The sequence below is a fragment of the Triticum urartu genome, chromosome 3A (genome assembly GCF_056163025.1).
Source record: "Triticum urartu cultivar PI428250 chromosome 3A, HENAU_Tu73, whole genome shotgun sequence".
NCBI classification, from domain to species: Eukaryota; Viridiplantae; Streptophyta; class Magnoliopsida; order Poales; family Poaceae; genus Triticum; species Triticum urartu.
Window position 1 is genome coordinate 747,273,408 of NC_141875.1, and position 27,429 is coordinate 747,300,836.

Consider the following 27,429-nt stretch of genomic DNA (forward strand, 5'->3'; position numbering starts at 1 on the left):
GTCCAATTAAACGTCTTGATCTATCTCTATAGATCTTTATGCCTAATATGTAAGCAGCTTCACCGAGGTCTTTCATTGAAAAAACTCTTATTCAAGTATCCCTTTATGCTATCCAGAAATTCTATATCATTTCCAATCAGTAATATGTCATCCACATATAATATCAGAAATGCTACAGAGCTCCCACTCACTTTCTTGTAAATACAGGCTTTTCCAAAAGTCTGTATAAAACCAAATGCTTTGATCACACTATCAAAGCGTTTATTCCAACTCCGAGAGGCTTGCACCATTCCATAAATGGATCGCTGGAGCTTGCACACTTTGTTAGCTCCCTTTGGATCGACAAAACCTTCTGGTTGCATCATATACAACTCTTCTTCCAGAAATCCATTCAGGAATGCAGTTTTGACATCCATCTGCCAAATTTCATAATCATAAAATGCGGCAATTGCTAACATGATTCGGACAGACTTAAGCATTGCTACGGGTGAGAAGGTCTCATCGTAGTCAATCCCTTGAACTTGCCGAAACCCTTTTGCGACAAGTCGAGCTTTGTAGACAGTAATATTACCGTCGGCGTCAGTCTTCTTCTTGAAGATCCATTTATTCTCAATTGCTTGCCGATCATTAGGCAAGTCAACCAAAGTCCATACTTTGTTCTCATACATGGATCCCATCTCAAATTCACTACAAGAAATATGTCAACTTATGACCACCACTATTGGTCACTGAATGGTCACAAATTTCCATTTATGACCTTTTTGTGACCAAAAAGATAAGGTCAAAAGCTGGGCGTCGTAAACTGACTATAGCGACCTTTCTTCTGGAATGGTCGCAAACGTTTATGACCAAAATATGTCCACTGTGGCGTTTTGGTCACTAGCAACCTCTCCAGGCCACGTAGGCATCCAGCGTGGCAAGCTGATGTGGCACAAGATTCAGCCCGGTCCAATTCAGTTTTCTACATGGGCCTAGCCCAACAATTCGGCCTTTTCAATATATATTTTTCTGTTAATTTTTGCTAGCTACATGGGCCTAGCCCATTTTATTTTCTAGGACGTGGCCTTCTATAATTCATTTCTTTTTTGGGCCTCAGCCCTTTTACGGCCCAATTTATTTTGGGCCTCTACAACATACATTTAGAAGCTTGACATCATAAGGGCAGCTATTCCAGCTTGACATATCAGCATGTACGCATGTATCCAAACCATTTTATTTCTTTCAACAGCCACAGCCACAAAGTAGATAGTAGATACATTCAACAGACTAAATTAACATAGGAATGAAGCAACAAAGGGCAGCCCGAGTAGAGGAACTACATGGGGTACTACAACTACATGGGACTACAGCTACCATTTCTATTTCTACCAGCAGCAGTAGGGACTACCAAGGAGCTAAACGAACAGCGACCGAGCTAAACTAACAGCGATCATCCATCATCAATCAGTGACAGTAGCAATGAGTGGCAGCGGCGACGTTCGAGAGAGCCCCTCACCCTGCTGCTTCTTGGTTGCCTGCTACTGCTTGGTGTGCTGCATCACTAGTCACCCTGCACAACAAGAATTTTAGCTTTACATAAGGTTTACAAGAACAGGACCCTGATACATGAGATTGACATTCACAAGCTATTTGCATTTATATTTAGAACTGGGTCACACCATTTGCATTACTAGTTATGTATTGACATACTAATCTAAAAGAACATATATAGAAACATATGAATTTTATTTCTGAATACCATTACAGAAGTACTAAAAAATAAGAGCTCATTACACAAGAATCCAGGAAGACCCATCAATTATGTGCCGGAGCGGGAGATGTGCAGGAAGATCAAATAGTAGATTCGAGCAAGAAGGATGTACTACCTGAAATGGGAAACTAGGAGGCCAATCCGACGAGTCCCACCCAAGCTGTGGAAGGAGCAGTGACAGCAGCTGCAGAAGGACTCGACGGCCCAGACACCGTCGTGGACCTGGTAGGTGACGACGACATGGTAGTGGTGGAAGCCGCCGCCGAGGCCGACCGCGCCTACGGCATCCTCGTCGTCCTGCAAGGCGATGAGGACGGTCGGGTCGGCGTTGAGCCGGTGGTCGTGGTTCTTGTAAAAACTACAGGAAACTTAATTACTTCTCAATACTGTGGGGTCACACTTTCAGAAAACCTGTCTATCTATATACAAACTTGAAAGATAAGCCATGCAAAGGTTCAGTGGATCCAAATAAACATGCACATCAGAAAACTAGAGGAACAGACAGTCAACACGTATATATCTAGTCAATAAAATATGCATGCAAAGTTGTACTGATGTAGACATGCTTTCACATCAAAATTCAGAAACATCAGATCTAACATGTAGGCACTGATTAACAGATCCAATAATACTAATGCAATTGTAATCATACGACAGAACAGAGTACAGGAGGCTCGATCGTTCAACATTTCCAGTGCAAGCATTGTACAAAGCAAAACAAATTAAGACCCAATAAGACACTATTACAGTACAGTACGACGGCGTCTATTGCCTCGATCGTTCAACATTTCTAGTGCAAGCATTGTACAAAGCAAAACACCCAATAAGACACTATTACAGTACAGTACGACGGCGTCTATTGCCCATCTAGAAAACAAGGTGACATACTGCAGGTTCAAAAATTTCCTACCAATAATGATATGTTTGTACAATGGTTGGTGTATGCCGAGCTCGTCATTGTATCATGTATACCAGATGTTGTATAACAGAGAAGAATGGCAAAAAAACATTTGGTGGCATTGAGATGTTGACAGAAGTATGCAAAAAAGCTACTCAGTTGCTAGCAAGATGAATCAACGAGAACTGTGAAGGTTGGAGTCTAGAAAGGTATTCCCTGTTGGAAATCGACTACGACAGCAGTTAAGCTATGCATCATTCTTGGTTTTGGATCGCATCCCTGTCATTTTTAGCAATCACTGCACGTAAAAGAAGTAAAGCATGTCAGTTGTATTGATTTTCAAACACACAAAAATGAAGGAGCAAAAGGCAGCCAAAATATAACTGCAGGGCCCTCTTAACAAATAATGTTTGTGCTCAGTCTGTTAGTACAAACACTACTATATCTGCCAAATGCATAGGCCAATTAATATGCCTATTTATATAAATGGACGGGTTAAGTGTACAAGAGTGGTAGGCCTAAAATTCCCAAAATTAGACAGGGAAACGAAATGCTTGTTGCATGCCGCACGCTGTCTAGAACAGTAGTGGAAAGAGATGAGTCTGTAGGCTGCCCGCCTGCCTGCCTGATATGATGGTGTGAGAGATGGGCGGTAGCAGCGAAAGATAAGCCATATAGCTTTGTTTAATATTACTAAGATATATAGCCATTAGTTCGTTTTAACATGGAACCCAAGAGTATGTGACTCTAGCACCCTGAGGAAGATGTTAATATGCCATCATACTAGCTGATAGACAAACATTCCAGGAAGAATAGATGCTTGTTTAACGGGTACAATCGGAATTGCTATCTCTAACAGAAAAATTTAAAGATATTAAAAGAAGCACCTGATAGAGAATTTTGCCAACAATTGCAGTGCTTCAGTTATGTTTCAGGAAATAACAAACTACGACTTAGAGCAACAGTTTGAATAACACTGGGTTCTGACATCAAATTGGAATTTTTTATGAGCCTCACGAACTCAAATTACATTCCATATATACTAATATGGTTCACTATCATCACGAGAGCCCCTCAATCATGCATCAATCTTAATATCATCATCAGCATAGCACTTGGAAATAAGAAAAAGAATAGAGGAATTACCGAAATCGATGAATCTCTTCCTGGGGACATGCATGAACTCTGCATACTCCCTGTCTTCATCAATCCTATGGAGTTGCAGAACCAGCGGGCGACGGGTGACAATGCCTGCAGAATCAAACCAAACAAAACAAATCAATGCGTCACAAAAACAAAACAGGACGCCAAAATGGACAAGCTCTTGCTGCTTGAATAACCATACCTGAACCCTGGGCAGGAAATCCTTTCCAACAACGCTCTCCAGCACTGAAGATTTGCCCGAACTCTACAGTGTGCCAAAGGAGTTCAAATGTCAAAACACAGAACCGCATCTGGTAATTGTATACCCACTTGTACTGAGATGCGCTTGAACCACTCTTAACAGCACGAGTTCATGCATAACTGCTTGCTTGAAACTAGGAGGATTCTCATTACGCAAAAAAACATGCCCCCTAGTTGATCCGAAGTGGTAGTAGTACCTAGCTTCCTAGGACTACACAATTACTGGTCATGTAGGCAACTACATGCAACCAAACTATATAGCAAAAGATTCAAACAAGCAACAGCGGCCCAAATCTAGCTGACAACCCCTACAACAACCGCAGATCCAAGCATAGCTAGACCGCATGCATGGTGTAACAAAGATGAGTAATCATTAGGAAGAATTTCAGAGTTGTGCAGTTACTAGTGCGTGGTCCTGTGTTTACCCCAGCGCACACCAACCATGGGCACGAGAAAATTGGTACACACGCCACTAATAGTCTTCTAGTCTTACCTAGAACATATGGTGGCACATGATGGCAGGCAGTAGTATGTATACATGAGAACAAAGTAGATGAACAGTAGAACAAAAATTGCAATGTGATTAACATGAGTACATCTTGAAAATTATGAAAAAAACTGCTGCATATAACCACTGTAAGAATTGTAGATTATACCACTATAAATGAGTGTAAGTTTGTGAACCTCATTTGTAATTTACAGTAGTGAATCGGTTGAATGCACTAGTATATTTACAGTTCTACAGCGGAGTTACAGTGTAAATGTGCAGTTTACATGACTAGTGTGAATCAACACACACGGTGAGAAGATGGATAATTTTCTGCATCAATGAATCAATCATTCAGAAAAAGAGAAGGGAAATATGCAAGCAGCAAGTTGACACAAGGAAGGGCTGCTCCATGGCCCGGCGTCCTCCTGCAACAGCATAACATGACCAATTTGTGTCCGGAAGAAGAAGAATCGCTAGCGTTCATGTGCAAATCAAATCAAATCAATCAGGGGGGCTGGGTAGAGCTCACCAAGTTCGTAAGATAGGGGGTGGGTTGGAGGAGGACGTCTAGCTGCAGCAGCTGCCATGAGGGCTTCCTTGTGCACCACCTTGAGCAGAGCAGCTTCTACAGATCAGATCGGACACAAAATAAATCACACACACGCAGGCAGGCAGGAGGAATCAGATGAAGAAACAGAAAAAGACAAGGGAGGGATTCACGCTCACCCACCATGGCCAGCCGGAGAGGAGATGCGCGTCGTGGAGGTCGAGGAAGAACCGGCCTTAATTGGTCGGCGGCGTCAAGAGAGAGAAGGCCACCGCATCAGGAAGGACGCTCCAGTGGGTGCGGATCCGGCCAGGTCGTGATCCCCTGTAGTGAGGCGCGAGCACGCGGCAGTGGCCGCACCAGGGCGCGTAGAACTCGACCATGACGTGGCGGCGGGCGGATCTGAGGGGATAGGGTTCCCGGAGGAATCTGAGGAAGGGGTCGTCGCGGCCGGGGATCTGGAGCTCGAGGGGAGCGTGGGGAAGGGGGATGGGAAGTGAAATCAAGGTCGGAGACGCCAGATCTGTGCCTATGGGGTTGGTGTGATTGCTGAGGGGCTGGCGGGGAGGGCGCGGCGCTAGGGTAGGGGAGGGAGGGACGAGGTCGGCGTTGGTGAGGAGGACGACGAGGTCGGCGGTGGGTGGGAGACGACGGGGAGGAGGTGGATCGGGAGGGGCCGGGGACGGGGACGGGGAGGAGGAGGTGGCAGCGGCGGCGAGGAGATTGGGAGGAGGGAGGAGGGGTGCGATGGGGGGAGGGGTTTGATCTAGGGTTGGGGGTGCGTGGGGTGTCTCTTTTTCTTTTTTGTTTCTTTTTTTCTGTAGATGGATGGATGGATGGATGTGGGATGGAGAGATGGATGGATGGATGGATGGACGCCATGTCATCAATCCGTGGGAAGAGCCCTGATTGGTTCGGAAGATCAGTGATTTAAAATAGTTTCTAAGTACTAAAAATAGGGGAATTTTGTGAAGCAACTATCAAAATATTTTGCAAAATGGCACAACTAAATTTTTCACTCAAGTTAGACCCCATCTTTATGGATGATCACCGATTTGCATGCATTTTTTATCTTTCTAGATATTTTTAATCATTTTCTTGTGGTAAAAATGGTTTTTTTGTGAAGAACCTACCAAATATTTGTTGTAAAATTGGACCAACTCAATTTCCTAAAATACTAGGCCATATTTAATGCACAATTGACAAAATGGTTGTGTGTAAAAAGTTTTGATCCACCTCTCGTGAAAAAGACAAATTTCCGCCGATTCAGTTGGAAGCGGGTCAAATTTGAACTGTAGCTGCCTCATAGTTTGCTATTTATTTTTTCCAAAAATAATTTCTAGGTACATAAGTACCTATTTAATCATAGAAACACCAAAAAAATTCAAGATTTAACCACTAGCTAGGAACGGTCATTCCCGCCGTTTTGACCGCATTTTGAAACGGGCATAAAAAATTCAAAAAAAATCAAAAAATTGGGAAACCTTCGCATTGTGTCATTATATGTGGCCAAGTTCCCAGGAAAAATAACAAACTTGTAATACGACAATTATTTTAAAAAAGTGTTCTCAGAAACGAGCTATCACGTGTGGAGATCAATGGCTTTCAAGCCAAATGATCAATCTTATGGCCACATTCATGGCATAGTTTGTTCAAATGATATCATATTGTGCACAAGGGTGCATATTGGAATGGCAAACAATGTTGCTTAAGGACGTTTTCATTTTCTTTGGACGAAAAAACCATTTTCCATTTTTTGAGTGCCCAAAAGGAGGTTTTTTTGTGAAGGACCTCCCAAATAATTGTTGCAAAATTGGACCAAATCATTTTTATAAAATACTAGGCCATATTTAATGCACAATTGACAAAATGGTTGGGTGTAAAAAGTTTTGATCCACCTCTCGTGAAAAAGACAAATTTCCGCTGATTCAGCTGGAAGCGGGTCAAATTTGAACTGCAGCTGCCTCATAGTTTGCTATTTATTTTTTCCAAAAATCATTTCTAGGTACATAAGTACCTATTTAATCATAGAAACACCAAAAAAATTCCAAGATTTAACCACTAGCTAGGAACGGTCATTCCCCCCGTTTTGACCGCACTTTGAAACGGGCATAAAAAATTCAAAAAAAATCAAAAAATTGGAAAACCTTCGCATTGCGTCATTATATGTGGCCAAGTTACCAGGAAAAATAATAAACTTGTAATACGGTAATTATTTTAGAAAAGTGTTCTCATAAATGAGCTATCATGTGTGAAGATTCATGGATTTCAACCCAAACGCTCAATCTCATGGTCACATTCATGGCATAGTTTGTTCAAATGATCTCATATTGTGCACAATCATGCATCTTGGAATTCCAAACAATGTTGCCTAAGGGAGTTTTCATTTTCTTTGCACAGAAAATACATTTTCCATTTTCCGAGTGCCCGAAATGAGGTCTTTTTGTGAAGGACCTACCATATATTTGTTGCAAAATTGGACCAAATCATTTTTATAAAATATTAGGACATATTTAATGCATAATTGACAAAATGGTTGGGTGTAAAAAGTTTTGATCCTCCTCTCGTGAAAAAGACAAATTTCCGTCGATTCAGCTGGAAGCGGGTCAAATTTGAACTGCAGCTGCCTCATAGTTTGCTATTTATTTTTTCCAAAAATCATTTCTAGTTACATAAGTACCTATTTAATCAGAGAAACATCAAAAAAATCCCAAGATTCAACCACTAGCTAGGAACGGTCATTCTCGCCGTTTTGACCGCATTTTGAAACTTGCATAAAAAATTCAAAAAAAATCAAAAAATTGGGAAACCTTCGCATTGTGTCATTATTTGTGGCCAAGTTCCCAGGAAAAATAACAAACTTGTAATATGGCAATTATTTTAAAAAAGTGTTCTCAGAAACGAGCTATCACGTGTGGAGATCAATGGCTTTCAAGCCAAAATGATCAATCTTATGGCCACATTCATGGCATAGTTTGTTCAAATGATCTCATATTGTGCACAAGGGTGCATATTGGAATGGCAAACAATGTTGCCTAAGGAAGTTTTCATTTTCGTTGGACGAAAAAACCATTTTCCATTTTTCGAGTGCCCAAAAGGAGGTTTTTTGTGAAGGAACTACCAAATAATTGTTGCAAAATTGGACCAAATTATTTTTATAAAATACTAGGCCATATTTAATGCACAATTGACAAAATGGTTGGGTGTAAAAAATTTTGATCCACCTCTCGTGAAAAAGACAAATTTCCGCCGATTCAGTTGGAAGCGGGTCAAATTTGAACTGCAGCTGCCTCATAGTTTGCTATTTATTTTTTCCAAAAATCATTTCTAGTTACATAAGGACCTATTTAATCATAAATACATGGTTTGGTGGCGATACGTCAAGGTTTGGGCGGTGGCCGAGGGCCCCAACTCTAGAGCGTGTAAACTCGCATGCCCGTCGCGTGGTCACCGCGTGACCGTAATGTTGCCCTGTGTTCTGGGCGGCCTAGGCATGTCTAGTGGGTTGGGCACTCCCCAGGTTGGTGCTAGGAAGAAAATTACAACATAAGATTCTCACGAGGAGACTGATCGATGCTCAAACATGAATTAGCAGCCAAGTGTTTGATTTGCGGTACGGGAAATGCACATGGCCAATGGGCGTGAGTTTTGGCTGAGGATGATCATCTACTAAGGAGAATGTCTTCACAAATTTTTAGCTCCAAAGGAGGATCCTAGGTGGTACTTCCTTTGCAAAGTACCACGCTGGACAAAAATATGAATGTTGAAGCTGGGCTCAAAATAATGAATGGAGTGAGCTGAAATTTTGTGGAGGATGGTTATTTGGGCATAGGAAAGCATTGTAGAAAATTGATACCATTTGGACATGCCAAAGTAGTAGTTCCTTCACAATGCTCTTCTATGGACAGAAAATTGGGAAAACTAGTGAGAGAGATTGGATGAATGAAATGATCTCAAAATTGGTGTACGGAAGTTACTTTGGTATGGTCATGCGCTGGTCAATTTTCAGATCATTTGGGTAAGCCTAGCTAGTACTTACTTCACAAAGCTTCTCTCGAGGTAGAAACTTTGGAAATTTCCCGAGAAAGATTTACTAAGAAAATTGAGCTGAATATTACCATGTGGCAATGATTTGGGTATGGAAGAGTGCCCGAAAATTTTGAGGGTAATAGGAGGGGTCTATATAACACTTGCTTTGCAACGTGCCAATTTGGCCATAAAATATAAATTGAACCTGGGCTCACATAGATGATTTTACTGAACTGCAATTTGGAGGAGGGTGATAATTTGGGCATATGAAGGAACTGTATACATTTCATGTCATTTAGAGATATAAAAAAGGTACTTCCTTCACAATGCTTCTAGGTGGACAAAAACTTTGAAAATTTGCCGAGGAAGATTTGCTAGGCAAATGGAGCTGAATTTTGTCATGCGGTAATGATTTGGATAGGAAAGAGTGCCCAAAAATTCCAAGGGCAATCAAGAATATATAAATAGCACTTCCTTCATAAAGTGTTGTTGTGAACAGAATAGGAAAATGAATATTGTTGAATTAGTTTTGAACTAGGCAAGGAAGGATTTTTACATATTTGATGAAGATGTGCCCCAAAGAATTTATGAGATTTTTTTGGGAATTTTGGGAATGATAGAAATATAGGTTGCTTCACAACCTAGGGCAAAAACTGCCACATGGACATGACACATAGGCAAAACTGATGAGATGGCGCCTAGTCATCACAACCCACCACAATCTACAAGGCTATGACCATCTATATTGGTCATTAACAACTAGAAATAAGGCAGCAGACTAGCACTGTTTGCTTTGTGACCATTTCGTGTAAGGAAATTACGACCTTTCTAACCAAAATGGTCGCAATGGTTTAGGGTTTGGAGCCCCCTGAAGAGCTTTTGACCAATTGGTCTAAAATGGTCATAAATTTATGACCAATTCTTCGAGGGTCACTGACAGAAGGTCATAAGTTGACATATTTCTTGTAGTGATTTCATGGCTTCAAGCCATTTTGCGGAATCTGGGCTCACCATCGCTTCTTCATAGTTCATAGGTTCGTCATGATCTAGTAGCATGACTTCCAGAACAGGATTACCGTACCACTCTGGTGCGGATCTTACTCTGGTTGATCTACGAGGTTCAGTAGTATCTTGTTCTGAAGTTTCATGATCATCATCATTAGCTTCCTCACTAATTGGTGTAGGTGTCACAGAAACAGTTTTCTGTGATGTACTACTTTCCAATAAGGGAGCAGGTACAGTTACCTCGTCAAGTTCTACTTTCCTCCCACTCACTTCTTTCGAGAGAAACTCCTTCTCTAGAAAGTTTCCGAACTTAGCAACAAAAGTCTTGCCTTCGGATCTGTGATAGAAGGTGTATCCAATAGTCTCCTTTGGATATCCTATGAAGACACATTTCTCCGATTTGGGTTCGAGCTTATCAGGTTGAAGCTTTTTCACATAAGCATCGCAGCCCCAAACTTTCAGAAACGACAACTTTGGTTTCTTGCCAAACCATAGTTCATAAGGCGTTGTCTCAACGGATTTTGATGGTGCCCTATTTAACGTGAATGCGGCCGTCTCCAAAGCATAACCCCAAAACGATAGCGGTAAATCAGTAAGAGACATCATAGATCGCACCATATCTAGTAAAGTACGATTACGACGTTCGGACACACCATTACGCTGTGGTGTTCCGGGTGGCGTGAATTGCGAAATTATTCCGCATTGTTTCAAATGTACACCAAACTTGTAACTCAAATATTCTCCTCCACGATCAGATCGTAGAAACTTTATTTTCTTGTTACGGTGATTTTCAACTTCACTTTGAAATTCTTTGAACTTTTCAAATGTTTCAGACTTATGTTTTATTAAGTAGATATACCCATATCTGCTTAAATCATCTGTGAAGGTGAGAAAATAACAATATCCGCCACGAGCCTCAATATTCATCGGACCACATACATCAGTATGTATGATTTCCAACAAATCTGTTGCTCTCTCCATAGTACCGGAGAACGGCGTTTTAGTCATCTTGCCCATGAGGCACGGTTCACAAGTACCAATTGATTCATAATCAAGTGGTTCCAAAAGTCCATCAGTATGGAGTTTCTTCATGCGCTTTACACCGATATGACCTAAACGGCAGTGCCACAAATAAGTTGCACTATCATTATCAACTCTGCATCTTTTGGCTTCAACATTATAAATATGTGTGTTACTACTATCTAGATTCAATAAGAATAGACCACTCTTCAAGGGTGCATGACCATAAAAGATATTACTCATATAAATAGAACAACCATTATTCTCTGATTTAAATGAATAACCGTCTCGCATCAAACAAGATCCAGATATAATGTTCATGCTTAACACTGGCACCAAATAACAATTATTTAGGTCTAATATTAATCCCGAAGGTAGATGTAGAGGTAGCGTGCCGACCGCGATCACATCGACTTTGGAACCGTTTCCCACGCGCATCATAACCTCGTCCTTAGGCAATCTTCGCTTAATCCGTAGTCCCTGTTTTGAGTTGCAAATCTTAGCAACAGAACCAGTATCAAATACCCAGGTGCTACTGCGAGCATTAGTAAGGTACACATCAATAACATGTATATCACATATACCTTTGTTCACCTTGCCATCCTTCTTATCCGCCAAATACTTGGGGCAGTTCCGCTTCCAGTGAACAGTCTGCTTGCAGTAGAAGCACTCAGTTTCAGGCTTAGGTCCAGACTTGGGTTTCTTCTCTTGAGCAGCAACTTGCTTGCTGTTCTTCTTGAAGTTCCCCTTCTTCTTCCCTTTGCCCTTTTTCTTGAAACTAGTGGTCTTGTTGACCATCAACACTTGATGCTCCTTTTTGATTTCTACCTCCACAGCTTTCAACATTGCGAAGAGCTCGGGAATAGTCTTATTCATCCCTTGCATATTATAGTTCATCACGAAGCTCTTGTAGCTTGGTGGCAGTGATTGGAGAATTCTGTCAATGACGCAATCATCTGGAAGATTAACTCCCATTTGAATCAAGTGATTATTATACCCAGACATTTTGAGTATATGCTCACTGACAGAATTGTTCTCCTCCATCTTGCAGCTATAGAACTTATTGGAGACTACATATCTCTCAATCCGGGCATTTGCTTGAAATATTAACTTCAACTCCTGGAACATCTCATATGCTCCATGACGTTCAAAACGTCGTTGAAGTCCCTGTTCTAAGCCGTAAAGCATGGCACACTGAACTATCGAGTAGTCATCAGCTTTGCTCTGCCAGACGTTCACAACATCTGGTGTTGCTCCAGCAGCAGGCCTGGCACCCAGCGGTGCTTCCAGGACGTAATTCTTCTGTGCAGCAATGAGGATAATCCTCAAGTTACGGACCCAGTCCGTGTAATTGCTACCATCATCTTTCAACTTTGCTTTCTCAAGGAACGCATTAAAATTCAATGGAACAACAGCACGGGCCATTTATCTACAATCATACATAAACAAGCAAGATACTATCAGGTACTAAGTTCATGATAAATTTAGGTTCAATTAATCATATTACTTAAAGAACTCCCACTTAGATAGATATCCCTCTAATCCTCTAAGTGATTATGTGATCCAAATCAACTAAACCATGTCCGATCATCACGTGAGATGGATTAGTTTCATTGGTGAACATCACTATGTTGATCATATCTACTATATGATTCACGCTCGACCTTTCGGTCTCCGTGTTCCGAGGCCATATCTGTATATGCTTGGCTCGTCAAGTATAACCTGAGTATTCCGCGTGTGCAACTGTTTTGCACCCGTTGTATTTGAACGTAGAGCCTATCACACCCGATCATCACGTGGTGTCTCAGCACGAAGAACTTTCGCAACGGTGCATACTCAGGGAGAACACTTCTTGATAATTTAGTGAGAGATCATCTTATAGTGCTACCGTCAATCAAAGCAAGATAAGATGCATAAAAGATAAACATCACATGCAATCAATAAAAGTGATATGATATGGCCATCATCATCTTGTGCTTGTGATCTCCATCTCCGAAGCACCGTCATGATCACCATCGTCACCGGCGCGACACCTTGATCTCCATCGTAGCATCGTTGTCGTCTCGCCAATCTTATGCTTCCACGACTATCGCTACCGCTTAGTGATAAAGTAAAGCATTACAGCGCGATTGCATTGCATACTATAAAGCGACAACCATATGGCTCCTGCCAGTTGCCGATAACTCGGTTACAAAACATGATCATCTCATACAATAAAATTTAGCATCATGTCTTGACCATATCACATCACAACATGCCCTGCAAAAACAAGTTAGACGTCCTCTACTTTGTTGTTGCATGTTTTACGTGGCTGCTACGGGCTTAAGCAAGAACCAATCTTACCTACGCATCAAAAACCACAACGATAGTTTGTCAAGTTGGTGCTATTTTAACCTTCGCAAGGACCGGGCGTAGCCACACTCAGTTCAACTAAAGTTGGAGAAACTGTCACCCGCAAGCCACCTATGTGCAAAGCACGTCGGGAGAACCGGTCTCGCGTAAGCGTACGCATAATGTCGGTCTGGGCCGCTTCGTCCAACAATACCGCCGAACCAAAGTATGACATGCTGGTAAGCAGTATGACTTATATCGCCCACAACTCACTTGTGTTCTACTCGTGCATATAACATCAACATATAAAACCTAGGCTTGGATGCCACTGTTGGGTTTCGTAGTAATTTCAAAAAATTTCCTACGCTCACGCAAGATCATAGTGATGCATAGCAACGAGAGGGGGAGAGTGTGATCTACGTACCCTTGTAGATCGACAACGGAAGCGTTTGGTTGATGTAGTCGTATGTCTCCACGGCCCGACCGATCAAGCACCGAAACTACGGCACCTCCGAGTTCTAGCACACGTTCAGCTCGATGACGATCCCCGGACTCCGATCCAGCAAAGTGTCGGGGAAGAGTTCTGTCAGCACGACGGCGTGGTGACGATCTTGATGTACTACTGCTGCAGGGCTTCGCCTAAGCACCGCTACAATATTATCGAGGACTATGGTGGAAGGGGGCACCGCACTCGGCTAAGAATATGATCACGTGGATCAACTTGTGTTACTCTGGGGTGCCCCTGCCTCCGTATATAAAGGCTCAAGGGGGGGAGGTGCGGCCGATCTTGGGCTGCCCCTTCTCTTTTCCACTAAGGCCCACTTAGGCCCATATAGCTCCCGGGGGGTTCCGGTAACCTCCCGGTACTCCGGTAAAATCCCGATTTCACCCGGAACACTTCCGATATCCAAACATAGGCTTCCAATATATCAATCTTTATGTATCGACCATTTTGAGACTCCTCGTCATGTCCGTGATCACATCCAGGACTCCGAACAACCTTCGGTAGATCAAAATGCATAAACTCATAATATAACTGTCATCGTAACCTTAAGCGTGCAGACCCTACGGGTTCGAGAACAATGTAGACATGACCGAGACACGTCTCCGGTCAATAACCAATACGGAACCTGGATGCTCATATTGGCTCCTACATATTCTACGAAGATCTTTTATCGGTCAGACCGCATAACAACATACGTTGTTCCCTTTGTCATGGTATGTTACTTGCCCGAGATTCGATCGTCGGTATCCCATACCTAGTTCAATCTCGTCACCGGCAAGTCTCTTTACTCGTTGTGTAATACATCATCCCGCAACTAACTCATTAGTTGCAATGCTTGCAAGGCTTTAAGTGATGTGCATTACCGAGAGGGCCCAGAGATACCTCTCCGACAATCGGAGTGACAAATCCTAATCTCGAAATACGCCAACCCAACATGTACCTTTGGAGACACCTGTAGAGCTCCTTTATAATCACCCAGTTACGTTGTGACGTTTGGTAGCACACAAAGTGTTCCTCTGGCAAACGGGAGTTGCATAATCTCATAGTCATAGGAACATGTATAAGTCATGAAGAAAGCAATAGCAACATACTAAACGATCGGGTGCTAAGCTAATAGAATGGGTCATGTCAATCAGATCATTCAACTAATGATGTGATCCTGTTAATCAAATGACAACTCTTTGTCCATGGTTAGGAAACATAACCATCTTTGATTAACAAGCTAGTCTAGTAGAGGCATACTAGTGACACTCTGTTTGTCTATGTATTCACACATGTATTATGTTTCCCGTTAATACAATTCTAGCATGAATAATAAACTTTTATCATGATATAAGGAAATAATTAATAACTTTATTATTGCCTCTAGGGCATATTTCCTTCAATTTTGCCCTTTGATGTATTGCATATATGCTAAATTCTTAGTTAATTTGCTAATCAATGATATCATCGTTGTCAAACAGAAACCAACACCCCGCCTCAGCAAACCACGTGGCGAAGATCCGCATCCACCGGTCTCCCAGTCGGAGCCCGCTCCGAGACGATGCCCCCAGTGGCGGAGCTTGAAAGGAAAAGCTGGGCTGGCAAGAATTAAAGGAAAGCACTTTTTTTAAAAAAGATTCTGAATGATTTTTGACCCTTCGTGCTTCTAAAATCTGTGACATCTTAGTGGCTGTTGTTGTACCCATTCAAGCAATGGCAACATGATCTTTCTCAATTGGAGTTATGTCATCTCTTTTCCTGTTAAAAACCATAGCAATCCTTCTCTTGAGTCTGATATTCTTTGCCCATGACTACCTACCTACGTTGCAATTTGTACAAGTTCAAGACTGCATTATGTGTCAAAGAGCATGTTGCTTGTTTAATAGTCTGCATCTTATGCAGACTATGCACATAACTCAAAGTGTACATGTTGCCAAAGATCATGTTTTATTTTCAGTTCGTTACATCTTATGCAGACTCAAATTAGGACTGCATTATGTGCCAAAATTCCTGCATAAGATGAACTAAAAAATCAGGCTATTAATTAGTATCAAATGGAGAATTTGGGGAGAGATATTAGTGTACCTGCTGCTGTGCATGTGCGGCTCTGCAGGGGGCTCTTGCGCCAGCACTGGGTCTGCACGACGGTGCAGCCGCGTGGATGTTGCCGATCGCTTTCTGCAGGCTAGGTCCGGCCCGTACAGTGGGTCGGGGAGCGCGAGCAGGGGGGCTAGCCCCTGGCTGTGCGACGCGAGGTGCCGAGAGATTCCGGCAGGCGGCATCTGCTTCTTGCTCCATGAGATGGCGAGAGACGCCAACGGGTGGCGGCTGCTCCGGTGCTCCCTGCTACATGCCGAGACGGAGAGAGGTTGGGGATGTGTTAACTGCCTGAGAGCGCCGCCTGGTTAATGGGCTCTGCAGGTGGGCTGTGCTGGGAAGATGCGCATAGGTAAGAAAAATATCAAATTCCTGGGCGGGCCACAGCCCGGTTTGGCCCCTACGAAGCTCAAGACCCCATGCACGCTCCTCAAGCTTGACATCGCAGGGGTGTTGACTCCATCTTCTGGCCTAGTCTCCTCTGAACTCTCTAGCACCTGTGTTTCGGTCAACGAGGATCCGCCATGCATAGAGAGCTCCGACAGCAGACCAGGGTATTACTTTCGACCGCCGGGAAAATTTTAAGTGGACTCCGCCACAATCGCCGGAGGATAGATTGGAACCCTAGAAGACCCGAGGGGAAAACAACAACAAACGTACTTGTGTTCAGCACAATGATACATTATGTTCTTCTTTTTTTCTTAGAGCACATCGTGGGCTTTCAAGTCCAGCCTCTTCACTTTACGGCCTGCGCCAGCACTTGGGTCCCGTCCACTCCATCAGGGAGATGACGGCCTGACCTCCGACTCCCACTGCAGCAGTCATCTCTCGCCTCGCTAGCGCAATTGTGCTACTATTTCAGAAACCAACGGCGTCAGAGGCGGGAGCGAGGAAGATTGTCCAAGGTAACTCTTGTTTCAATCCAACCAAATCCCACTTAACATCCTCTTATCTTAACCAAATCCCTCCGTCCGAAAAAATTTGTCCCAAGCATGTTCCTCAAATGGATGTATCTAGCACTAACTTGGTGTTAAATACATCCATTTGAGGGACAAGTTTTTTCGGACGAAGGGAGTACGTACTATTTTGGGATGGTATAACTGTATTGATAATTTGTCACAAGTTATGATATGGCAATTATATATATTTGTGGGGATTTCAGGAGCAGGCAGTGGCTAGTATTAGTATTAGCTATTGATAATTCTTTGATGGATTGCATCTTAGCAGTTGACCATTGACTTTTTCGGTTCCCCTAATCCTCGAATCCGGGCTCCACCCCTGACATATTTTGCAAATTTGGCACAATTGAGACTGCACGAGGAAAAATATTAGTCGGTCTGCCGTAGGAGCACATTCAGATAGAAATAGCATACATGTCTAATGGCATACATACACCATTATAGAATATTCAAATAGCATACATGTTTTTTTCCTCACTTATTTATACTGAATATAACAGAAATCACCAAATGTTTTTTTTATGTCTTGCAACCGGGCCGTAAGCTGCAGCTGAGCTTTTGACACGATAGGTTGCAACTGATGCTCATATCAGAAAAAAAGAAGGTACGATGGATTAACACGGAGAATCTGCCATGCAGTTAAAGTTGTTGATTCGGCCAGAATCTTAATTAGCTTTTTCTCCTCCATTTGTTCCCGTTGGATGATCTACATACATAAAAATAAGAAAAGCACTGGTTAGCGAGTAACAATCACAGGATGGCTAGATTTTTGGAAACAGGGTACACATTCAGTTATCATCAACATGTTGCCCTACCAGCAAATTTTACTGGAAATTTTTTCAGAGAGTGGATGGAAATACGAGTACAGCAATCTGAAAAAATACATTCAGAGTTTTCCGTTCGGAATAATTACCATATCAATTTTCCTTTTTCACAAGCCTCTCCGCTGAGGCTGCTCCATGTCCTCCGTATCAATTTTATCAATAGTCAGCGCCCCCTGCTCCACCAATTGACACTAGGTCTGGACATTTCGCAATTGACAGTTGCTCCAGTGATTTGAGACAACTTCTCCATACTTCTCCTGGAAATGCCTCCAGCATCAGTGAGACAAGGGATGTGAGGTTCTTCAGGCACTTGGGAACACATGCTGACATGTCCTCCGTCTATGCAAACCACCAGTGGAAATATGAAGACACATAGCAATCTTTGTACAGAAATTCCAGTCGACACGAGATCCCTAGGTTTAACCTGCTGTTGACTAGTGGTGGAAGAGGAATTCACATCAATATGAGTCTCAGGATTCTGGAAACTTGGTTGTGTGGCTTCCTCTGCTCTGACATAAGATGCGAGTGATTTGACGAAGATCATATGGAGAAGGGTCCTTAATTGTTCTCGATCTTCGTAAACCTGCAAGCTTACAACAGATAATGCACAAATTTACATGGTCGCATCCTAATGCCCTCACAGCCGTCCGGCATTTAAGTTGTTTTTTTTGTTAAGTTGTTCAACAATAAGTCACTAGGTTGCTGTCCAGTTTTGATCTCCTTCAACAAGCATGATTGTTAAAAGCTTTCCCAAGAGTGAGCTTTTAGTGTGGGGTTACTCGTCATGATCTAGAATCTCTCTCAATCACACATACCTACATGGCTTCTCACTGGCCGTTGGCCAAGATCTCACCCTACCCCTAAAATATATATGGAAGTGTGGAGGCTTATGTGTGGTTTGGTGGGGTAAATGGGGTAAGCAAACCTGAATTTCAGTTATTGCAAAGCTAATTAAGTATCCGAAACTAGTACAATGAAGCCTTGTCATTCCAGTCACAGGCGGGAAATATATGTCAAAACGAAAAAAGACTGATCTGAGCGAAGGTGATCTCTGGAAATAGTATATGGATACCTCATGGATAGCGGGCAGCAGCTGATGATTGCACAAGGATATGAAGTATGCGCTAATTGACTCCTCCCACACAAAAAGTCAGAGCCTTTTAAAAATTTATTGCCAGCACTCTTTTTTCTTTTCCTTTCGCCTCTTTACTTGCGATCACACTCTGTTTCTTTTTCCTTTTTCTCTTTTGGATCTGGATTGCCAACACTCTTTTTTCCTCTTTTAATAGGTATTTATTTCTTAAGACTTGCCAACTAGATGGATGGCTCTGTTTACAAAGGATTGTGGGGAGTAAATCAATGCATGCTGAGCGCCCTAGATATGAAAGAAGTGGCTTACAGAAGGTAAACGGATACACTGATGGAATATGCAAGATCACAGTTTATGATGAGCGCCATGAAATGAACCCTCACATTGGATTTTATTGGACAAGAACAAGTGCACAAACCTTACATGATAGGTTGAAAATGATACACAAACGGAGGAAGTGTCTTATAGAAGGTAAATGGATACACCCCAAGTATGCAATATTGCACTGAAAAGTGTCGAAGAGGGTAGCAATCGAAGGAAAGAAAGAGAATGACTGGCTTTCAAGAGCTTCTGACTAGATGTATGGATACAGAGTTAACAAAGCTCACCAAATATTTAGATTGCACAAACGATGGTTCAGTTTTTATTATGTGTATGGCTCTGGTGGGACAAAATAACAATCTAAACCAATCAAAGTGACACCAACTTATTGCACTCAACTCTTGGGATTTTGATTATGAGTCATTCAGGAAAATAGCAACCTAGGTCATCTTGGGATTATGTGAGGGCTAGAATGTGACCAAATAAATTATATGCAAGATCCAAGGTAAACTGGCATTTGAATTGTGCAATAAAAGTTTATACCATTCCTTGTCCCAGCATTCTTTCATTAACCTCATGTCTGCATTCTGGCCTTCAGTTATTTCCTAGCCTGCGTTGGTACAAACATAATTTACGTTTCAGTATGATGACGGCCTCCGACGATCTAGTAATGTGTATTTTGTATACATGACACCCAGATCTGACTCCAGGAACTAGAATTAAATATTATTCTTACACATTATCCTTGTGCCGTTTGGTTTAAAATCAACAAGATAGGAACAAGGGATTACCTTAGGGCAGAATGACGGTGAGAAGCCCAAAATTTTGTTTGCCTGGAACCGGAAGCCTTTTTTATTAACTCTTTGTCCATTATCTAGGTTATACAAACACCAACGGGGAAAGCGTCTTTTGTGACAATGCAGCTCTGAAAATTTTATACAGCTTCAAGACAAATGGCAAATTTATACAGCTCCTTTGACTGCAAATAAGCCAAAGGCAACATTATTGACGAAAAGCATGCAAAATAAAATCATGAGACAACCTTTGCAGAAAGCTTACCTTGTGCATCGTCGAGACAGTCGACTAACTTGAGATCCATTGAAGACTGGTCCATAACTTTCATTGTTTCACGTGCAGCGAAAAATACAATTTTGAATTTGTAAAGTAATAGATAGCCACGAACCAAGCCTGCGAATATATTTTGTTTAGGACCAATTACCATAGCATAAAATGATTTTAACATATATTTCTTTGGCAGGAATTCCCAAGTCTATAGCAGGTCATTTACCATCTCAACGTTCCTGACTTATCCATCGCTCCTCCCTAAGATGGCTTCAGCCTTGGATAAGAAGCATAAAAATTAGGATCAACACTTGAAGAAAAGTAACTAAATCCGCGACAGAAAAAAGTCAAGATGAATTATGTACCGCACAAAAGAAGCAAATTTAAAGAAATATATAAAAACAAGGAGGTGAAAACAAACACAGATTTATTTGTTACCTTGGATTAATTGGTCTATAGTATGGCTTTTGGAATGGATCCATTAACTTTCTGTATTGCTGTATGAACTCGTTGACACAATTACTGACGTCTAACTCTTTCAGTGAACTTGGCAGCTGACTACATGGGCTGCACACACTGATGATCCTTAATGGAGATCATCTGAGTATTCATATACACTGCCTTTGACGGGAGCAACACACATTTTCTGGCAATATTTCCTGGAGACAGTGGATGCCAAAATTAGCAAAGGTGATTCCTAACTAGTGATGCCAACTAGCACTACCGAAAGTTCTGATAAGTTCAGTTACTTACTAAGCGGTAAGGCGGCAAAAGACTAGTATTCACATCCGTTAGAATAAGTATGAATTCCGAAGTCTGCATGACATTTTCTGCAAAGTTAAATCAGTAAGATTTGAAAAGATAAATGGGAAATGGGATGTGAAAGCTAAAAACCATGCATTGTCATAGTACCTCAAAGTTAGGGTCAATTCAGGAAGTTACTAAGCAGGAGTAACATGGGCAGAAATTGGAATGCGAGCCTGACAACTAGAGCACCAAGTCTTGAGAAGTCATGACGGAAATATTAATGCAGAGTGTATATACAGAAGGCTAGCTATGGGTACAAGCATACGAACCTGCACAAAAATCCAAAATAAATGGTGTATACATCAGAGAATTCATCCAGGAGGTGAAGAAAGAAACTCTGTAATTCCGCTGCGAGGATTACATGATTTCCTCAAAATATTTCTTTGTGGGGGTGAAGATACCACACATGTCGTGCGTATGGATAGAGAGAGTCCTACAATGGAGGCTAGAAGAATGTACAACAAACTCCCAAGAAGCCCTGTGCAGTAGATGGAATGACATACTGTTAAGATTAAAAGGTAACGACGAGGTAAACCAAGTAAAAGAAAGTAGCTTGTGTATGTGTTCTTCTGGAAAAGCAAGGAAGTGCTTGTTAATTACCTTGGATTAGTCTACTAAGATTAATGGGATGCTCCCCATTAACCGTCTGCATCGCTGTTTTAGCTCCTCATTGTTGCAACTGCGGACATCTAACTTTTGCAGCGAGGTTGGGAGGCCATTGTTTGGCAGCGACCTCATGGCTGGACAGTTACGGATCTGCAATGTCTCGAGGTTGGTGAGCTTGTGCAGCCCTGCTGGGAGGCACCGCAGCTTGCTGCAGCCATAAAATTGTAGCACCTGGAGGGAGGTGAGGAGAGAAAGAGCCTCCTCTTGCTCCTTGCTCAAGCGCTCAACCTCTTGGTTATCACAAAAGGTTAATTTGGTGAGGGAGGAAGAGAGGAGGCGGCAGATGGGCTCAGTAAGGACTTGCGCAATGTCGCCCGTTGCCACTTCCTGCAGTTTTGAAGAAAGAAACCCCTGCTCCCAACCAGCAAAGAGTTGCAATATGCTTAAGCTCTCGAGAGAGGTGAGGTTTGAGAGAGGAGCCAAGGTCTCCATGCCCTCCATACGACCTCGAAGGTTGAGGTCTAGCAGGGAGGATGGGAAAGGGCAACAAGAAGAGAGATCTGAGGCCTTGGATCTGTAGGCAGACAGGAACTCGGGGCAATGTTCTATTTCTATTTCCTTGAGGGGACCCATGGATTGCAGACCCCCTCCTTCTGTCCCGCCGCTTCTCTGGACAATGGGTGATATTCAACATCTGGAGAGAGTAGGAGAGATGGGCCGGTAAGAGCAGCAACCCATCGTCATCATCTTCTTCTTCCTCCACCTGTTGATCTGTTGTTACATATGTATCCTGCTGCTGCAATTTAACAGCTGAAGATGCTGCCGTTTGTTGCTGCACGTCCACACCCAACCCTCTTATCTTCTTACATCCCCATATATACAAGTGAGAGAGCTGAGGGAGATGAGTCAGTAAACATGTCAGTTCCTTCCAGCTAGCACTCCAACTACCACTTAGCACTAAACCCTTAACTGGAAGCTGCCATATGGCGTCACTTCTTGCTAACAGCTGGAATGTAATGCTTGAATCAAATATGTCGAGGCTCTTCAACGAGGTTAGCATTTGAAGGTGTTTCTCACACAAAGGTGGGCAATTTTCAATATGCAACGTTTGTAGTTGGGTTAAATTATGGAACGCCAAGACGGTCTCATCTAGCCTATGCAGAGCATCACTTCCTACTATACTCAAATTCCTTGATTCATGTGAGTAATCTAACCACTCCAGAGCTCTTCCTACACGTCGCAGCCTAACAGAGCATAAAGTGTGACTATAAGGAATAGGAGGCAGTGACAACAGTTTTGGGCAATCCTGAATTTCAAGCGCTTTTAACCTAGGAAACCAGGTCACATTCGAATCTCTTTCCGGTGGGTAGCAGGTATATGATGAAAATGGTAACTCAATTAGTTCAGGGCAACCCTTCACAACGAGTACTTCTATAAGTGACAAGTACTCATTTGTTGCCCATCTACTAAATCTTGGCAACCCAATGAGTTCTAGCCTTTTCAAGTTACAAAAGCCTAGGCCTGTCGTGCAACCTAAATACTCCTCTCCAGACTCACGAATCAGATGTAGCTCTCCAAGGGGTGGAAAGAATTCCCAATCTAAGCGGTTTAGGCGGAGAGCCACCACACGTTTGGTCGACAGATTTGTACACAGCCATGTAGGGCAAGTAGGGCCACCATGCCCATCAATGCTTAGCTCATGAAGATTGCTATGTGGCTGTAGGCTTTCGAGCAATTGACCTTCTAAGTCAGGATTAATAGATCGGCCTTTCGTCCAACTAAGTGTTAATTTCTGCAAGCGGTTTTTGCATAATAATTTTGCCTCATGTGCCTCATTTACAAATGCTTTCTCAAGGTTATGGATGACAAGTGATCCTCCTAGCTCTTCTCGTTTCCCCAGCTCCCTTAGTTCAAAAGCACTACTTTCTCTTCTAACTTCAAAACTCTCTAGTTCTTGTAAGTTATGTAGTTTTCCCACATTACAAATATTCGAGTGGTAAATATCAGATGGGACAAGGAAATGGCGCAATTTTACAAGGTTATAAATATCTCCGAGCAAACTATGATCACCATCCCAGCGTCTTATGTCTAGCACCCTTAAATGATAAAATCTTGGTATATTCCTTGCTACATTTTCGTTAAGACCATACTCCGACAAAAGCCGTAGGTAGCGAAGATGGACAAGCTTTGAGATGTTGTGCAATAGAGACTCCACAGGGTAGTACATTGTTGACAAATATAATACACGCAATGATTTTGCATCTTTGAATAAATCACCGAATATATGAACAAAGCTTGCATCATATTTACCGAACAACATCAAAGTGCGCAAGTTCTCAAAATTCAATATGTTCCTTATTTTATCCAAATCCCCCTTAAATTTTTCTTCGACAACTCCATCATTACTATCGTCCGAATCACTCATACTAATGGACAAATGATAGACAGATGGGGCAATTTCTACATTTCTTGGACTTAAAAAAGCTATATGTAGACATTCTTGTGAGGAAACCTTCAATGCTAAATCATGTAACAGATCATGCATAACATAGTGTGTATCTGAATCGCCTGTTTCTTTTTTGAAAAATCCATAATTAACTAAGTCATTCAAGTTGTTACGCCCTATATCCTCAACTCTTTTGATTCTATTGTCTGGGCGTAGAATGTCAAGTCCTATCCAGAAGTGAATTAGCTCCTCACAGTCAAACTCGTAATCTTCCGGAAATAATGCACAAGAGGAAAAACATTGTTGCAGGTGAAAAGGGAGGTAGTCATAGCTTACTTTCAATGCGGGCATAATATCATGATCACCTGTCTGTGATTCCCATTCTTTACTTTCAAGAACTATTGTCCAATGATCTACATATATGTTTTTTCTCAGTAATCTACCCACGGTTTTTGCTGCAAGAGGAGAACCCTTCAATTTTTCCACAATCTTTTCCCCAATTCCAAGCAAGTTTTCATCGTTACATTGGTGATTACTTTCATTAAACACAGATGCTAGGAAAAGGCTCCAATATTCTTCCGGTTCCAAACCTTCTAATTCAAATAGTTTATCTCCTACCCTAACCATTTCAGCTACTTCAAGGAATCGGGTTGTGACTAGAACTGTATCACCATTTCCTTGCTGTTTTTTAAAGGGAACTAGGAATCTTTTCCACTCATCTTCATTACCATATTTCCATATATCATCCAGAACAAGTAAAAATCTTTTATTTTTCAGCCTTTTTTCAATTAATTTCTGAAGTTGGTCCAAGTTTTGTACCTCGGTATCTGCTCTCTCATTTTGTTCATCTTTAGCTTTAGGGATGGAGCTCACAATCTCTTGTGTCAACCTATACACAGTAAAGTCGATTGATACACACACCCAAACTTTTAAGGATTATTTCGGAGGTCGCACTGGCCAACAGAGCTTGAGAGGTAGCGAAACTCGACAGCGGCATGGCGCGACTATAAATGATTAGTGACGTGGGCCGAGGGGTCCGCGCAGCTTGCCGAAGGGGTCAGTGTAGCCTAAGAAGTTGCGGCGATTTGAGAAGTTAAGTTTGAGGCGTCCCTCAAAATTTAGCAGTTTGAGTTGTATGTATTTAAGGACTAACTTCTCAATCTTTTAGGGGCTAAAGCTTTTAGGAGAAGGGCTAGTTCTAGATTAACTTCTTTTTTTCAGAAGTTAAAGGTTTTTGAGGGAGTGGTTATAGATACTCTGAGTTCATTTGGTTTTTTAAGGATGACTTACATATCTTTATGTGTGCCAATTGTAATTTGCCACCTCAATGTGAATCTCAATGCGAAGACAACAAACTAAATAGACACAAGCTAACTAGATGATACCCCGCATGTTGTGGAATTGTTTGTTATATATTTTCACGAAGTTCAAACATGGATACTTGATTATTGTTTATATGTAAGATATTTATGGGGAATAAGTAGTGTAATAGTTTTCACATGCATGGCTCAATGGTTTTGTGGATCTTTTTCCATGCATCCGCAGGTTGAGGTGGCCCTTTTACAATGCATGATTGCATGTTGAGGTGACATAGTTACATATTGAAATAAATAGCAGTGGAGATCGCTCTCTTGTGTACTCCCTCCGTTTTTTATTACTCTGCGCCTAAGTTTTTGCAGTTTTTTCCTAAATGCTCTGCGCGCTAGCCATTTCTCCCGGTTCCTTCCAATTCTGCCCCTGATTCTCAGCTTCCCATGTAACTAAAGCATTAACTGCTAACCAATCCGTTGCATGCAGCAGCAGCGACTAGCCAATCCCTTGCATGTGTGGAGCCATCCCAAGCAATTAGTGCCGCAGTTAGCGTGCATGCAGAGCTGACGAGCGGAACAAGCCAATCCGTTGCATGCCCTTATTTATAGCTTATAGCGTGTCAGTTCCCAATACACACAATTAACAACAAAGCAGGGGCAAACCAGTCCAAAAAATTCTCACCAGAGCCCTCCTTGGTATCCGGGATTGCACTTAGGCGCAGACAAAATAAAAACGGAGGGAGTATATATGATTCTCATATTATCTAGATCTAGTAATTAAAGGTGTTTGCTTCTACCACACTCAAGAACTAACTGAACACTAGTCACGGTCAACAAACGAATGGGGCGGGGAAGGCGAGGTGGGAAGAGGGGAGAAATAGTAACTTATCGGTGAGACGAGGTTAATGGCAACCGACGCATGGAGCACTATGAACACTATGTGTAGAGTCTGATTTAAAGTCATGTCTAGCGAAGGGATGAAAGCACTCCAACTTGACACCCCCAAGGCACAAAGAAGGAGGATGGGAAACGGGAGAAAGAGAGAGGGAGGGGCAGGGGATGACAACGATGACATGAGAGAGGTAGGTTGCGCAAAAGGAGGTCACATCGTAAGCCTATGACATGACCATTCTTGAAGTCGGACAAATCGTCTGATAGAAATTAAAGAAAAATAGGAGGTCATTCATAATCCCCAAGTGCAGGGAGTATTATAGCACTGTGCAAAGAGGAGACGAACAATATGAAGTGTCAAACCCAAAATGAGCCAAAAGGTAGGATTTGTATTCTCTCATGTTCTATCTATCACCGGATAGAACCCTATGTGCAACAAAAGTTCTTCTGCCTAAACATTCTAGAGAGTATAGTTTGCAAGTTTTAGACAAAGCGAGTGCGGAGTAGCGGTGATAATATTTCTATAATTGTCCCTAGGTAATTGGTTACTAGAAATATAAGCATCATTGCAGTTTTATATGTGGGAGAGACCTACGCTAATATACTATCTATACTTGGAATTATACGTACTTATGATTGAAACCCTAGCAAGCATCCGCAAATACTAAGAAATTTATTAAGGTAAAACCGAACCATAACATTAAGATCTAAGGGTCCTCTACATCCCATAAGCAACAATACACAAACTTGGACACTGTAATGTATGCCACTCCGGCCATCCTTCCTAAGCACATCATTACATACTGCAAAACGCTAAAGTGTGATCCACATACTGGGCACTCATATGATGGGCACCGAAGGATAGTCAAGAAAACATAACATGCAACTCAAATCAACCATAGTCACCAACAAACCCCTCACGCCGCCGCCATAGACCTTGCTACCAATTCCGCCACCCATCCCCATCCTCCCGCATTTTGCCACCGCACCTCCAGTCTCTCTGTGTCACCTAACCATCGGCAAGGCACGCACAGTGTTGCGGTTGGTGCCGAGGT

General features: G+C 42.2%; 1 pseudogene; it reads right to left on the minus strand.

Annotated features, from left to right (window-relative positions):
• Nucleotides 1-1,491: 1,491 nt before the first annotated feature.
• Nucleotides 1,492-27,340, minus strand: LOC125547423 (putative disease resistance protein RGA4; annotated as a pseudogene).
• Nucleotides 27,341-27,429: the final 89 nt, after the last annotated feature.